This window comes from Abramis brama (genome assembly GCF_963993115.1).
Source record: "Abramis brama genome assembly, chromosome: 7".
Taxonomy (NCBI): domain Eukaryota; kingdom Metazoa; phylum Chordata; class Actinopteri; order Cypriniformes; family Leuciscidae; genus Abramis; species Abramis brama.
In genome coordinates, this window is record NC_139969.1 from 41,574,089 (window position 1) to 41,590,264 (window position 16,176).

A 16,176-nucleotide genomic window follows, 5' to 3' on the forward strand; every position below is an offset into this window, starting at 1 on the left:
TTCACAAAGATAGACTTTGACTATGGCTTAGATGTAGTAGATAGTCAGACTTCAGATAGACATCTAAATCAGACCGTTGCACAAAGCACTTAAGACATCTTAAGTAGGACTACAATGCAATGCATTCTGGGTAAAATAAGACACTTTTCAAAACAAAAAACATGGCGGATCGAGTAAGCACATTCAACAGCTCAGTGCAGTTTACCCCAGCGGAAAATATGTGTTTGTTGGAGGAGTATAAATGACGGAGTATGTTTTTATGTTTCCACTGTTCGATCGCGCCCGTGCCTCTCTCTCTCTCTGACACACACACACACACATTCCAGCATTGCAATCTTGACATCGCAGCCTATTATGCTGCGTTCACACCAAACGCGAATAGAGCGTCAAATCCGCGTCTAGTTCAACGCTTGAACATTTTGAATCCATTCGCGCGTCCAAAGCGAGCGTTTGAAGCGAAATAGACGGGCGTTCAGAGCTATGACTCCACTATGACTAACTGTTACTCCCTGTTGCGTGAGCGGTGTATTGCATTTCACGCATCGCCCGTGACGCTTGCGTCCACTGTTTAGACTATGAAAGGGAGCGCCTCGATCGTTGCTCGCGTTGACTATGTAACGGCCCTAACAGTTACAAGGACATTTTACTTGGGAATGTAATAACTGGAAGAAATGTTTAAATTATGAGCCATTTTCCCTTTTCTTCTGGCTGTCTGTAATGTAACTGATTGTTACTGCTGGTTGCCAAGGTAACAGAGTCTTAGACCTAAGTTAGCCTGGGGGTAAGGTGTCTATTTTTTTTGGTCTAAATTAAGTCAGTCTTTATTTTTGTGAAACAGTCTAACTTGCATTAGACTAGTCTATGAGCAAATTTTAGACTAGTCTAACACTATAGACCGGTCTAAAATAGCTTTGTGAAACCGGCCCCAGATCACTGTGAACAAGCGCTCCATCACTGTTCCTGGAAGAGTGTGTGTTCATGACTCTAAGGTTATAACCCCTATACCCGCTGACCCAGAACATCCCCTCGACTGACCAATAACAGCACTTCCCCTGTCCCTACACACCCCCAGATCCACACACACACACCATCAGCAGCTCCACCCGGGACTGACGCCAGCGGGAGCAAGCGGTCTCACTGAGGTCCTCTACAGAGAACTACAACTTTCTGGGCCAGTTTCAATGGAGGAGTGAGACAGCTCTCAGACTTCATCATGAATATCTTAATTTGTGTTCCGAAGATGAGCGAAAGTCTGACGGGGTTGAACAACATGAGGGAGAGGGATTACTGACAGAGTTTTCAGTTTCGGGTGAACTAACCCTTCAAGGCGAGACACGGCAGGCAAAAACACAGATTCTTCATGCAGTGGTCAGTTCTGAGATGTTGGGCTAGTTTACTCCTTCAATATGTGTTCTTTCAAGCTGCTATAAAGAAAACGTTGAAAATATACATTAAGATGTTTATTTTATTACATTTTGTTTACTTGCGGCAGTAAGTTTCTCCCGAATTTACCAGGAAGTCAGCGTTCCAGCACGACACGCCGAGATCCCTCTGTTCACTGAAGTCTGTCATGACCGGTGTCGTTGTAAAGCTCTGAGTCTCCTGCACAACGCTATCCCAAATATGGGCATTTCCTTTCTATCAGTAACCAATCGTGAATGTCCAAAGGGGGATTTAAAGCTAACGACGAAATCTCATTTAGAGCTATTTAACTCTTTAACTGCCATTTTCTCAAAATGAGTTTTTTGTCATTCTCCAGTACACACATCTCAGCCTATGTAGCACCTGTGTACACTAAACTCTCCAGTTATACACTTAGCAGTATTCTGAAGATGTTTACAGAGGGATTTGTTAATTAATCATTCCTGGCCTGATTTATGTGACATTTTAATAAAAAAAAATATGGCGAAAATCATTTTTTAAGGCTATGGACAGTATATTTTGATTCCCTAGGTAATGAAAGCATATATCCTGAAATCCCTCTGAAATGTTTTTTCATCTTGTGTGTAAACAAAATGAAAAAAATAAATAATAATTGCACCTGGCTTTATCATATGTTCAGATCTATCTACCGAAAATATATGCAAAATCGTGCATATTTAATGAGATAATGCCTAATTTGCATAATTAATAGGGCTGGGTATTGACAAAAATTTCACAATTCGATTCGATATTGATTACTTTGGTATTTGGATATCAAGTACAATACATGGCAAATTTTCTCAAGGAAAACAAATCTCTTAACTAATGCTGTAAACTATGGGAGTCAGTTGTGGTGTTGTATTACAAATTTATTAAAATGTTTAATTTAGGTTTACATTGAATTTAGCATGTTAAGGTTAGGTATTATCAGAGTTTTCTAGCAAAAGACTCCGGTCAGTCCTGTTTTACTGAAACTCTTAATGGCTCTTGGAGCTTGTGTTTCAGCAAGAGAGTCCTGCCAGTCCTGTACTCGGGTCTCAGCATTTGAATAGATATGCTGAGTGGATTAGGATGGGCAGCACTCTCAGTCTAGAACCGGTTCCTAAACCTGTCTCATCACAAAGTTTTGGTTCCGGCCCCTAAATGTATATAAACTGTATGAGAACGTCCACTTAGTCAGACTTTTGAATAAAGAATAACTTCTTCAACGTGATCCCAAAAGTCTCCTGGTCTTCGATTCTGAGTTTCCAACAATTTGGTGCCTGTGACCCGGATAGAGTTCCAGCTTCTTCACCTGAATCCAGATTGAAACAGCAAGCTCAACAAAAGATCTGCTTTCCAGACTGCATCTTCCTTTACAACCAAGGGTTGGTGAGTGCTACTCTATTCAGAAGAACCTTTAAAGACCAGTACAAATTTGTTTATCCTCTGCGCCGTCAGAGAAGAGTTAACAGACAGCTGCAGGGTTTGGTTAACTAAGTTTATCCTCTAAAAAAGTTTTTTTTGGAGATGAAATTGCATTATCCTCTACATTGCTAGAGAAGGTTTATCCTCTGTAAAGTCAGTGAAGTTTTATCCTCAGCTTTATCAGGGACGGTTAGCATCATCGCTAATATTTGGTTTATCCTCTGCTTTTGTAGGCAGGGAGGTTAAGTGTGAAGTGTTGGTCATTTGGAGAGTTAACAATAGCTGATGTGTTAACCCCCTGAGGTCGGCGGTATCGCCGGCGATACCAGCTCGCTTTTTTTTTTATCAGTGTAAAAGAAACTCATAAATACTCTGTTGACTTTGATTTTCCATAGGAGTTTCATACATCAATCGATTCTGTTAAATGTGTATTATTTTTGTGTACACTCACAATAAAAACAAAGTGTTGTGCTTTTTGCCAAATAAAGAAAAATAAACACGAAGTGAGTTCTGCCTTCACTCTGTCCGTGTAGTCCATTCTGAAACGCGTCCGAAAATGAACCATAACTCGGCGAATACTCAGTCAAACAGACATACAGACACACAGGCATGAAGCTTGAATTCTCTTCTTTTAAATGAAGTAATTTATATAAAAAACAAATATTCTCAGTTCATGTAATCTGTAAGAAAAGAGCGAGATGTCAGTCGTTCTCATCTCATCTCATCTAATTACTTGTAATGTGACTCCGCCCTCGGAGAGCGCACGCTATTCAAACGCAAATGACTGAGGCAATCCGTGCAAACTGTGAACGCCCTCATCAGCTCGAGAAAACAAGTTGAATCAGATCATTGTAGCCTACTTGTTTCCACCGTCTCGCAGCGCTGTGAGGAATAATAATAATGGAAAATGTCCCTCAGAAGTGCGGGTATATCGAGGAGCGAGCTGAGGAATGGTGTAGTGAGTTTTTTTCCTTCTCACGTGAATCGGGTTTCTGTTTATGAATGAATGAACGGCAGAGATGCGCGCTGTTTACCACAGCTCACAAAAAGACAGTTTAAATTTAAATCGTGTGTGTGAATGAATGATGATGTTTTAGCAAACTGTATTGCTATACTGAGATGAGTAAAATCGACTGAAATATGTTGAAATAAAGTGTCTAGGTTTTGACAAATGCAAATATAAATGTAATTTTACTAAATATTATCGATTTTCAAATACTGCTGTATTGAATGAACAGCTTTTAGCAAACTCTATTGCTATACTGAGATGAGGAAAAATATCAAAAATTATCAAAAACAAAGTCATCAAATTATACGTTTTGTATACTTTAGTTTTTAAAAAGAAAGATTACACTTGAATTGTTGTAATTGTAACCTTTTTAATAAAAAATATATATTTATAAGGTAGATGTAAACAAGTAAATATAATTTTTTTCTTTAAATAATTTGTATTGTGTTTTATTAGTGACAAATTTGTGGAGAGGATAAATATTCTAAAACTGAAAATACAGTATGAGAATTAACTGCACAATTACTAGACATGTTTACCTTGGATATTATACAATTTGCAAGCACAATTTGTGAAAAAAAAATAAATGCGATGCCTCCAACTGTGAACCAATTTGGTAATGTGTGTGTATATATATATATGAAGAGTTCAGATGCAAAAGCCTCTAAATGCCATCTGAAATTTTCTTCTAGAATGATCATTTTTATGAAGCTTGTATATTTAAGTTAGCTATAGGTGACACACCTGAATGAATGGCTCATTAAGTATGCAGGGGCATTGTCTCATCAGGTGTGAACTACTAAATATGCATGATCGTTTACGCCCCATCCGCATATTGGCTTTCCAAACTAAAAGTGTTTTGCAAAACTTAAAAAAAAAAAAAAAAAAACTCTAGGCGACGACATCCATTAGTCAAAAGTCTTATTGACACATATTTAGTATGTGTTTTGTGGCCTTATTTCAGAAACTTTCATTTTTAGTTTTTTCAATAACCATGCATAAACATTATTCTCTCAAAAATGAAAACATGTACATACATGTGGCTCACATATTATGGTAGTCCTGTTTGTGCTAAATAGAGTGTATTTTTTTTTTGCCATTGATATGTTTATAAGCAACTGAAAAAAGCACAAATGTCAGGGCATGTCAGAACATCTCAAGGACCCCAAAAACACCCCAGACTCCAGAGGGTTAACAAGTGTACCCTCTGTGTAGACACTAGAGAGAAGTTTTAGTGTTTTTTTGATTGTGTGGTAACAAAGAAAACTCACAGAAATGTTTAGAAAAAATGCCAGACTGATCCCCACAACGGAAAAAGGTGGTTTTGCGACTCCATGTGGTCAGAAAGTGAATTAAAAAAAATTCAATCAGTAACTGATGAGCCTGTAGACTCAGTGAAGGTGTGTGGGGCAAGGAGAAGGTCTCAGGGAATTGAGGGAACTGAAAGTGTTCCTCCTAACTCTTCTGTTGTCCAAATACAAGCTGTTGCCAAAGCACTAGGACCTAAAGATGTAGAGAGACTATCCCAGAGTTTACCCTCAGCACGCACACATTTTTCTGAATTTAGAAGAGCATTGATCAGTAAAATGCGTCTTTACGACATGTCGTTGCCAGAAGTCACACAGCTGATGTCACAAATTCTAACTGAATCTGAATTCAACAGTTTTGAGTCTGCTGTTACTTCCGAACTGCAACATGCCAGTAAAGGCGATTTGAGAGAAGGTGTTTTGAAAATCCTAAAGAATCTCTTAGGACCCAAAATAGATTGGTCGAAAATTACCAATTGTGTACAGAAGAAAGAAGAAACTGTTAGTGAATATACTGAGAGGTTCTGTCAGGCAGCTGTAACGTACAGTGGAATCGTTGATGACCCTGGAAGTGTGCGAAATGCACGCAGTGTCCGCACTAATGAATCAAGCAAAAGTCACTTCTGTCTCTTCCTCTCGTTGGGGAAATTGGTTAACTACTCTCACAGCCCCGAACATTGTTTTACAGCGTGCACCGGTCACGAACCCCTCAACATTTATGATGTCTGCAATGACTGAAGTTGTGTTAGAGGATGAAGGCGAAATGACTCATGATTGTGTTACGCTTAGATACGCAGCGACAAGTGAAATAGCAGAAACTCCCATAGAGAACGCAGAATTTGAGTTGTTTGTTGATGGTTCAGTTCAAGTAATTGAAGGAAACAGACGAGCAGGCTATGCAGTAACGTCCACCACTGAGGTGGTAGCTTCAGGTCGTCTTCCAGATCATTTTTCAGCTCAGGCTGCAGAACTGGTAGCTTTAACTAGAGCATGCACACTAGCTTCAGGATCAGTTGCAAATATCTACACAGATTCCAGATATGCTTTTGGGGTTATTCATGATTTTGGCGTCATTTGGCAAAGCAGACAGTTTCTAACTTCTGCTGGATCCCCCTTTAAGCATGCTGAATTAGTGAAAGATCTTATGTTTGCCATGAAACTTCCAAAGAAATTAGCGGTGATCAAAGTGAAAGCACATCTCACAACTAACACTACAGAAGCTAAAGGTAATGCTCTTGCAGATGTAGCAGCTAAACAGGCTTGTTCCTATGTAACTGTACAAGTGTGTTCAGGTAGTACAGCACAGAAGACAATTCTGCCTCCTGAATCTATCATTGATTTGTACAAAGATGTTCCTCTATATGAAGCATGGACATGGCTAGACAAAGGAGCCACCGTTGATTCATCTGGCTGCTGGACCAAAGGGGGAAAGTATGTTGCTCCCGAATCACTGCTGCCATATTTGGCTCAACAAACACACAATTTGGGTCACAGTGGTCCAGCAACGATGAATCACAGGTTCTCAAATCAATGGTGGAATCCAAAATTCAGACAGGTAGCCACAGAAACAGCCAAAAGGTGTGTTACATGTCAGAAAACTCAGGGAAGGAAAACCTGGACTCATGTTTTACACTGTAAAGTTGTTCCTCCCCCCACAGGGATAGGATAGGACACGGACCAGTGAGGAGCCCCAGGGAAGAACCGAAAGCAACAGGCTTTCGGGGGCCAACCCTGCGGTGAAGATTCCCTTATAGGCCTTTCCCAACCACTAGTCCCTCCTCACCTCACTGTTCCTTTTAGGTGTCTCATGAATTAAGACATAGGAAAAGAAGGAACAACAATAGCAGACTCAGATTTAACAGAGGATACAACCCTAATGTTTGTAGTCTTTACAATGAATACTGGTCTGTTGCAGTTGTTCTTTGTTTGTTTGTTTTTAACCATATGCACTGACCTACACACCTGCATATGAAGACCCAACCTCCAGAAAACAACTAGACCAACTGCAGAGACTACAACCAACACAGAAGAAAAAAAAAAAAAACACAACGCAGACTCACCTACGGGAACTTCAGTCATCCCTTATCATGATCAAGATTGTCATACTACTACTAACCATCATGGACATCGCACAAAGTGTAGACCCCAGAAACAACATCTTCTTAGAGCTGATGAATATGTCCTTGTTTGCTGGAAAGAACGTCTGCATGCCACATGCACCTTCAGTAGGAGCCGGAATCCCATGGGTGGCACACCCTATCTCTGTCTACAGCATCCTACCCAGCCAATTCAACGGCAGGTGCACCCTGGTTTATGTTCTACCAGCTATCAGAGAAAATACACACTCCACCCCAAGCTCTCCACAGCTACAAAATTCAGCTCCTTCTATCAACAAAGATGGCTGCATTCCAGGACTCACTTGTGTTCAAACGTGGTGGTCAAGAACTCTTGGAGCATTAATCCCATCGTATGGTGTCATGCAGGCTCTCGATCAAGTCAGAAGCCTGTCGGATTCTGTACAGAAATTGGCCAACGATACAGCTTTGGCCCTGGGTAACATCACGAACACTCTAGCTTCGCACAAGATAATGATCTTACAGAACAGAGTAGCCTTGGATTACATTCTTGCAACGCAAGGGGGAGCCTGCACCATTATCGGCCCTGAGTGCTGCACCGGGTTAATGGATCCAACCGAGAACTTGAACAAAATCCAACAAGACATTCTTGATCTTTCAACAAAATTACACCAGATGACTGAAGACAATTCTTCATGGTTTGGAAACTTGATTGGTAAACCCTGGCTGTGGATTAAAGAAATAGCAATTCTGCTGTTGTTTCTCCTACTGGCGTTCTACGTATGCGTCCACAGTATCAAGTGTTTCATTCAACAAATGACTGGTCCAACCATAAAAGAATATTACCCGTAAGGACTTCACGGACCCTAATTGCATGTTATGTTTCTGTGTCAGCATGCAATTACAGATGAACAACACAGAACATGCTACAGTATGTGCCTGTAACTTTAAGTTACAAGAATGAACTTTTAAGTGTCTAAATTTGTATTTTGTGAGTGTTTTTTTAAGAACTCTCAAAGGGACAAATGCTGTATTACAAATTTATTAAAATGTTTAATTTAGGTTTACATTGAATTTAGCATGTTAAGGTTAGGTATAAATTAGAGCCCGACCGATATGGATTTTTGGGCGCCGATGCCGATACCGATAAAAAAAAGCCAGATACCGATATATCGGCCGATATTATTTATGTGTATATTATAATACAGTAGCAATATTATTTATGTGTATTATAGTACAGTAAGTTTGGACACACTTTCCAATTGGTGTGTACAAACTTTTGATGGGTACTGTATATAGAATACACAGTATAAACAGAATAAATATATAAACGTTTTGCAATGATCACTCAAATGTGGTGATCAAACACTTGTGTGACAAAGATATGTAATGGAGGCAGGGTGAATGATAGAATGAGAATTTGAGCTGTAACCAAACTAGTTTGCATTGCATTTTATATTATATTATATTCTAAATACTGTTGCATAATCTTCACTAACGACTTTGTCTTTTAATTTAGTCACGTTATTTAAAACATAACTTGTATCAATAAATATATCAAAAGTGTCACTGACAAAACCTTATATTCTATTTTTAATCTTAATTTCTCTAATATCTACCAGTGGAGGAAGAACTCAGATCTTTTTAGTAAAGTAAAATTAATAATATCATAATGAAAACGTTTATAATTACATATGTACAGTAGTTTTATACTATATTAAATAAGTAGTAAGCAAAATATACTAAACGTGAAACTAGGCTACTCTCAATGCAAAATGGCCCTATATAAAGTGTTATAATTATATAAATTATTGGAATATTGCTTGATGTTGTAACGTAGCAGAATGAGCTTTAACACTGTGTCTACACCAGAGCATGTGAGCGGAGTGGAGTGGTGAGAATCTCCACTCATCGCTCACGGAACTGTTCACCCCTCCGCTCCCCCGCTCAAAGCTACATCAGGCCGCTCCGCTCATTATCGCTCAGCGCATAACGAGGTTTGCTTCGCGCTCCACTCAAATCGCCCCCCGCTCGCTCCAAAAAAGGAAAAAAAAATCTACATGTAGCCTATATCACTTTTAGCTTAGACCACAGCCTTACCTCCTAAAGAACTAATGAGTAACAACAACATTTTTCAAATAGAAATGTTTTATTTCAAATTACAGGCCTATGTAAGAAGGAATATAGCCTACACAAAAAGTCCTGTAAAATTAAACGAATAAATGGGCCTAATAATCTAAATAAAAATTATATAAGCAAAAATATGCATACCTTTTTTAAAAGTAAATTAACTATAAGGCCAGAATTTTGATAAGTGAACTTCTGCGCAACGCGCACGATTAAAATTTAAATTGGCTTCCATACACACAAACTGCTGTAAAATTAAACGAATAAATGGGCCTAATAATATAAATATTATTATGGACGACACAAATTCGGCTAAATAAAACGAACCATTAGGTCTACTTGAATGAAAAAACGAATTTGTTTGAATATTACGCTATATTTAATTTACACTTTGTTACAAGTTACCGTATTCAATTTGCTAACCTTTTGTTTTCTTCCCAGCGTTTTCTTCCCCCATGTGTCTTTTGAGATTCCAAAATGAATCTTTGCTGACTGAAACGATGTCTCCACATTCGTTTTCTTGTACCACATTATCATTGTTAGTTAGTTATATATTAATAGTACACCTGACCTGTATGACTTCTTATTTTCCTTTTTGAAGTAGCCTACTTTTTGAACTCCATTATTGAGCCGAGTTTTGACTAAAAATAGTCTACTGTTGATGACTGTGCAAGACAGATGGATCCTGGTTTAGGTTTGACTGAGCATGCTTCAGACTCGTGGTGTGAGCGGAGCGAAATTGGAGCGGGAAATAAGGCGACGCTCCGTCCTTTTAAAAATGCCGCTCTGCGCTCTGTCCAAGATCCGCCCGCTCCCGCTCCCCGCTCGCTCGCTCTGGTCTACACCGGACGCGGCCGTTATTTTTTGCCAGTTCTTTGTGACAGCTTTTAGGTGCTTTATTGGCAGCGCCATCCTTACATAAATCACCGCACGCTGCATTTTTTTAAATATTAATTTATCGGCCATTATAAATGCCGATACCGATAGTTAGGAAAATGCCTAATATTGGCCAATAATATCGGCCTGCCGATATATCGGTCGGGCTCTAGTATAAATTATTATTATCAGAGTTTTCTAGCAAAAGACTCCGGTCAGTCCTGTTTTACTGAAACTCTTAATGGCTCTTGGAGCTTGTGTTTCAGCAAGAGAGTCCTGCCAGTCCTGTACTCGGGTCTCAGCATTTGAATAGATATGATGAGTGGATTAGGATGGGCAGCACTCTCAGTCCAAAACAGGTTCCTAAACCTGTCTCATCACAAAGTTTTGGTTCCGGCCCCTAAATGTATATAAACTGTATGAGAACGTCCACTTAGTCAGACTTTTGAAGAACTGCAGCCACGTCAACGCGCCAAGTCCTCAATAAAGAATAACTTCTTGATCCCAAAAGTCTCCTGGTCTTCGATTCTGAGTTTCCAACAGTAGCCTATAGGCTTCATTAGCCTACTATAATATTGAAGGTGAAAATTAACTGATTTGAAGCTATACAAACACTTAAATTACACTTTTATTTATTTTTATAGTAATAAAGTTATATGAAATATAAACATTTAAATGGTGGCTGTCATAAAAACTTGCCAGATTTATTCAAACATTAAATACTGAAGAACATTAAAAATTATAATGAATATGAAATATGGTGCATATATTTAGCAGAATGCTCCTCTCTAGAGTTAATTTCTCTCGCTGACTAACGAGTTTATGGTCACACATGGTTTTTCTTAAGTAAATGTGACGTTACATGACATTGTTTACAAGCTGTTTTACTGACGTCTTTCCACGGCTGAAACACTGATTGAGCGACTCCATGTCACATGATATGGATTTCAATAAGTTGTACTCTATCATTTAACACACTTTCAGATGCTCATTCATGTTTATCTCGCGCTGTAACTGGTGTTATTCAAGGCGGAAGAGAAGATCATGTGCTTCTCTAGAGCTGAGCCAGAGCGATCTCACGCCAAAACGGTTTATGTTTTTGAATTTTGTAAGAAAATGGACTTAATTTGAAATTTAAGACTTTATTTCATATCATTAGTAACAAAGCACAAAGATTATTGCGATTTATTGGATGGGATGCGCGCTACAATGTTCCATTCACTCATCAGCTGAGTAAGTAAGTAAGTAATCAACTGAGGACGTTTCATGGTGATATCTATTATTTTAAATGTGACCCTGTTCACCTGTAGTGTCCCGCCTTAAGCATGGTTTCTGAGAAACACGTGACTTCAGGTCTCGATGGAGAACGTCACGGTTTCGTCTGATTCCCTTCGGCAGCGTCTCACACGACTGCGTTCCCAAACACCAGCACTCACCGTGCTTCACTCTGAGGAGCTGCTCGTTCCCAAACACCAGCGTTTACCGTGCTTCGCTCTGAGGAGCTGCTCGTTCCCAAACACCAGCGCTCACCGTGCTTCGCTCTGAGGAGCTGCTCGTTCCCAAACACCAGCGCTCACCGTGCTTCGCTCTGAGGAGCTGCTCGTTCCCAAACACCAGCGCTCACCGTGCTTCGCTCTGAGGAGCTGCTCGTTCCCAAACACCAGCGCTCACCGTGCTTCGCTCTGAGGAGCTGCTCGTTCCCAAACACCAGCGCTCACCGTGCTTCGCTCTGAGGAGCTGCTCGTTCCCAAACACCAGCGCTCACCGTGCTTCGCTCTGAGGAGCTGCTCGTTCCCAAACACCAGCGCTCACCGTGCTTCGCTCTGAGGAGCTGCTCGTTCCCAAACACCAGCGCTCACCGTGCTTCACTCTGAGGAGCTGCTCGTTCCCAAACACCAGCGCTCACCGTGCTTCACTCTGAGGCGCTGCTCGTTCCCAAACACCAGCGCTCACCGTGCTTCGCTCTGAGGAGCTGCTCGTTCCCAAACACCAGCGCTCACCGTGCTTCGCTCTGAGGCGCTGCTCGTTCCCAAACACCAGCGCTCACCGTGCTTCGCTCTGAGGAGCTGCTCGTTCCCAAACACCAGCGCTCACCGTGCTTCACTCTGAGGAGCTGCTCGTTCCCAAACACCAGCGCTCACCGTGCTTCACTCTGAGGCGCTGCTCGTTCCCAAACACCAGCGCTCACCGTGCTTCGCTCTGAGGAGCTGCTCGTTCCCAAACACCAGCGCTCACCGTGCTTCGCTCTGAGGAGCTGCTCGTTCCCAAACACCAGCGCTCACCGTGCTTCGCTCTGAGGAGCTGCTCGTTCCCAAACACCAGCGCTCACCGTGCTTCACTCTGAGGAGCTGCTCGTTCCCAAACACCAGCGCTCACCGTGCTTCACTCTGAGGAGCTGCTCGTTCCCAAACACCAGCGCTCACCGTGCTTCGCTCTGAGGAGCTGCTCGTTCCCAAACACCAGCGTTCACCGTGCTTCACTCTGAGGAGCTGCTCGTTCCCAAACACCAGCGTTCACCGTGCTTCACTCTGAGGAGCTGCTCGTTCGCAGCAGATTCCAGTCTTTAGGGATGCTCCGATGCTCAGTATCGGCCAATCACATTCTTTGACTCGATCGATAGTCACTGAATTTCGCCGATCTCACAAACTGAGGTAATCGAAACTGCTAACACACACACACACACTTTTGAAGCTCCGCCCTCTGTGCTGGGAGCAGCAGCTCATTTGCATATAAAGGGACACACACGAAACAACGCGTTTTTACTGACCTGCAAAAAGGGACAATTTTAACCCTCTGGGGTCTGAGGTGTTTTTGGGGTCCTTGAGATGTTCTGACATGCCCTGACATTTGTGCTTTTTCAGTTGCTTATAAACATATCAATGGCAAAGGTGTAATTACACTCTATTTAGCACAAACAGGGCTTCCATAATATGTGAGCCACATGTATGTACATGTTTTCATTTTTGAGAGAATAATGTTTATGCATGGTTATTGAAAAAACTAAAAATGAAAGTTTCTGAAATAAGGCCACAAAACACATACTAAATATGTGTCAATAAGACTTTTGACTAATGGATGTCGTCGCCTAGAGTTTTTTCTTCAAAATGGTGTGAAAATCATCCTGCCTAATCATTCACATAAAACGATACATTGATTTAAGTTTTGTGAAACACTTTTAGTTTGGAAAGCCAATATGCGGATGGGGCGTAAACGATCATGCATATTTAGTAGTTCACACCTGATGAGACAATGCCCCTGCATACTTAATGAGCCATTCATTCAGGTGTGTCACCTATAGCTAACTTAAATATACAAGCTTCATAAAAATGATCATTCTAGAAGAAAATTTCAGATGGCATTTAGAGGCTTTTGCATCTGAACTCTTCATATATATACACACACACACACATATATATATATATATATATACACACTACCAAATTGGTTCACAGTTGGAAGCATCGCAATTTATTTTATTTTTTTCACAAATTGTGCTTGCAAATTGTATAATATCCAAGGTAAACATGTCTAGTAATTGTGCAGTTAATTCTCATACTGTATTTACAGTTTTGGAATATTTATCCTCTCCCCAAATTTGTCACTAATAAAACACAATACAAATTATTTAAAGGGGTGGTAAAACACGATTTCACTTTTCTAACTTTAGTTAGTGTGTAATGTTGCTGTTTGAGCATAAACAACATCTGCAAAGTTACAACTTTCAAAGTTTAAAGCAAAGGGAGATATTTGCTTTTAAAGAAATCAATTTCTAAGAACTACAAAAAACGGCCAGTAGGGACTACACCACATTCCTGCAGGCTTGCTGACATCACTAAGCCCAATATTTACATAAACCCCTCCTCCGATGAAGGATTCGCACAACGGCTAGTCCTGAAAGATGGAGCAGTTCCAACTTTAAAAACAGAAACTGTTTACGGGCCACAACCTGCAAGTATGATTTATTTTTCGTCGTTGTGTTTTCCTGTAATAGTTCGTATTGTTAATTGTACGTTGTAGCAAGGAAGTAAACGAAGGACAACGCTGTTTGGCTCCACAAACCAGTTTGTTAAATGCTAACGTTAATTCATACTTATCCGACAAACACATACAAACTTCTGTTTAATATCATCAGCGCAGCGAACTTGGAATGTTCGTGGTTGTTGTGTTGTCGTTTATGTGATCAGTGTAAATTATTCTTTGATTATAGCTTTTATGTATTGTTTATCTACAGGCATGCTAAACATGGTTTTGTGTTTGATTTGGCTACTGTTGTAAAGCCAATGTTTAGTGTTCGTATTGGATTAATAGTTCAGGCGACAGATATTTAGCTACAATCGTTCTAAATATACAAAAGTAACAGTGTCATATAGCGATCTGCAGTCTCAAAAACGCGGAAATCATCCGACCGTTTTTACAAGGAGGGACAGAGCAGTGTAGAATAATGGTTAAATATGTGAAAAATAATGCGAATTTTTAAAACCGAAGCATGAACACATGTTACAGTGCACCCCACAAACACAATCAAGCATTCGAAAAAAGGCGTTTTACCACTCCTTTAAAGAAAAAAATTATATTTACCTTTTAATAGTTTGTTTACATCTACCTTGTAAATATATATTTTTTATTAAAAAGGTTACAATTACAACAACAATTCAAGTGTAATCTTTCTTTGTAAAAACTAAAGTATACAAAACGTATTATTTGATGACTTTATTTTTGACAAAACATACTATATTTAACATATGAGCAAAATTGGCAAACAAAAGCTTATTTGATGTGGCAGTCTATTGTACAGTAAAAACTTTATAATCTATTCAAAACTAGTCAACGTCTTTCAAAACTAAAGTATACATTTTATCATACGCATTTCAAAGTAAAGGATTCATTAGTTAGTTGATGACTTTATTTTTGACAAAACACATACAGTATATATATATTCCTCATCTCAGTATAGCAATAGAGTTTGCTAAAAGCTGTTCATTCAATACAGCAGTATTTGAAAATCGATCATATTTTGTAAAATTACATTTATATTTGCATTTATGTCAAAACCTAGACACTTTTAAACATCAAAATGACATTTATTAATATGTATTCGTGTCAAAATGACATATCAACAGATTTTCCTATTAAATTTTGCATGGAAACGCTTCCAAGACGCTTGCGTGTCGCGTGAAAAATAGGCGTCGGTTCTATTTCTAGCATGCACACGTTTTCCACGCGGCTCGTGCCGCGCCTGAGACGCGCGTGTCACGCAGGCAGTGTGCAAACTCTAAACTGTTAACATGGGAGCCGAAATAAAAACGGACACGCCACGCAGCTGAGACGCTTACGCCACGCAGCTGAGACGCTTACGCCACGCAGCTGAGACGCTTACGCCACGCATCCAGTGTTTCACCGGCCTTATCCAGCGGATGTGGGCGTTTCACAGGTTTGTATGGATCGCCTCACATTTGCGTTTGAATAGCGCGGTCTCCGTGGGCGGAGTCACATTAAAACTTAATTAGCTGAGATGAGAACGACTGACTTCTCTCTCTTTACATACATATTACATAAACTGTGAATATTTGTTTTTTATAAAAATTACTTCATTTAAAAGAAGAGAATTCAAGCTTCATCCCTGTGTGTCTGTATGCCTGTTTGACTGAGTATTCGCTGAGTTATGGTTCATTTTCGGACGCGTTTCAGAATGGACTTCACTGACGGAGAGTAGGCAGAACTCGCATCATGTTTATTTTTCTTTATTTGGCGAAAAGCACAACACTTTGTTTTTATTGTGAGTATACACAAAAATAATACACACTAAACAGGATCGATTGATGTATAACACAAGCATATAAGATAAAAATTTATATTAGTATTTAGATTTTTTTTTGCACTGATAAGGAAAAAAACGAGCCTATCGCGCCGACGCCATAGCCGACCTCAGGGGGTTAACATGCTGTAAAAATGA

The 16,176-nt window shown here is 39.9% G+C and overlaps 1 protein-coding gene across 5 annotated transcripts in view; it reads right to left on the minus strand.

Moving 5' to 3' along the window:
- The window catches only part of LOC311087305 (phosphatase and actin regulator 1), a 65,556-nt gene that overhangs the window by 25,873 nt on the left and 23,507 nt on the right, over positions 1-16,176 (minus strand). The gene's annotated exons all lie outside the window — the stretch shown is intronic.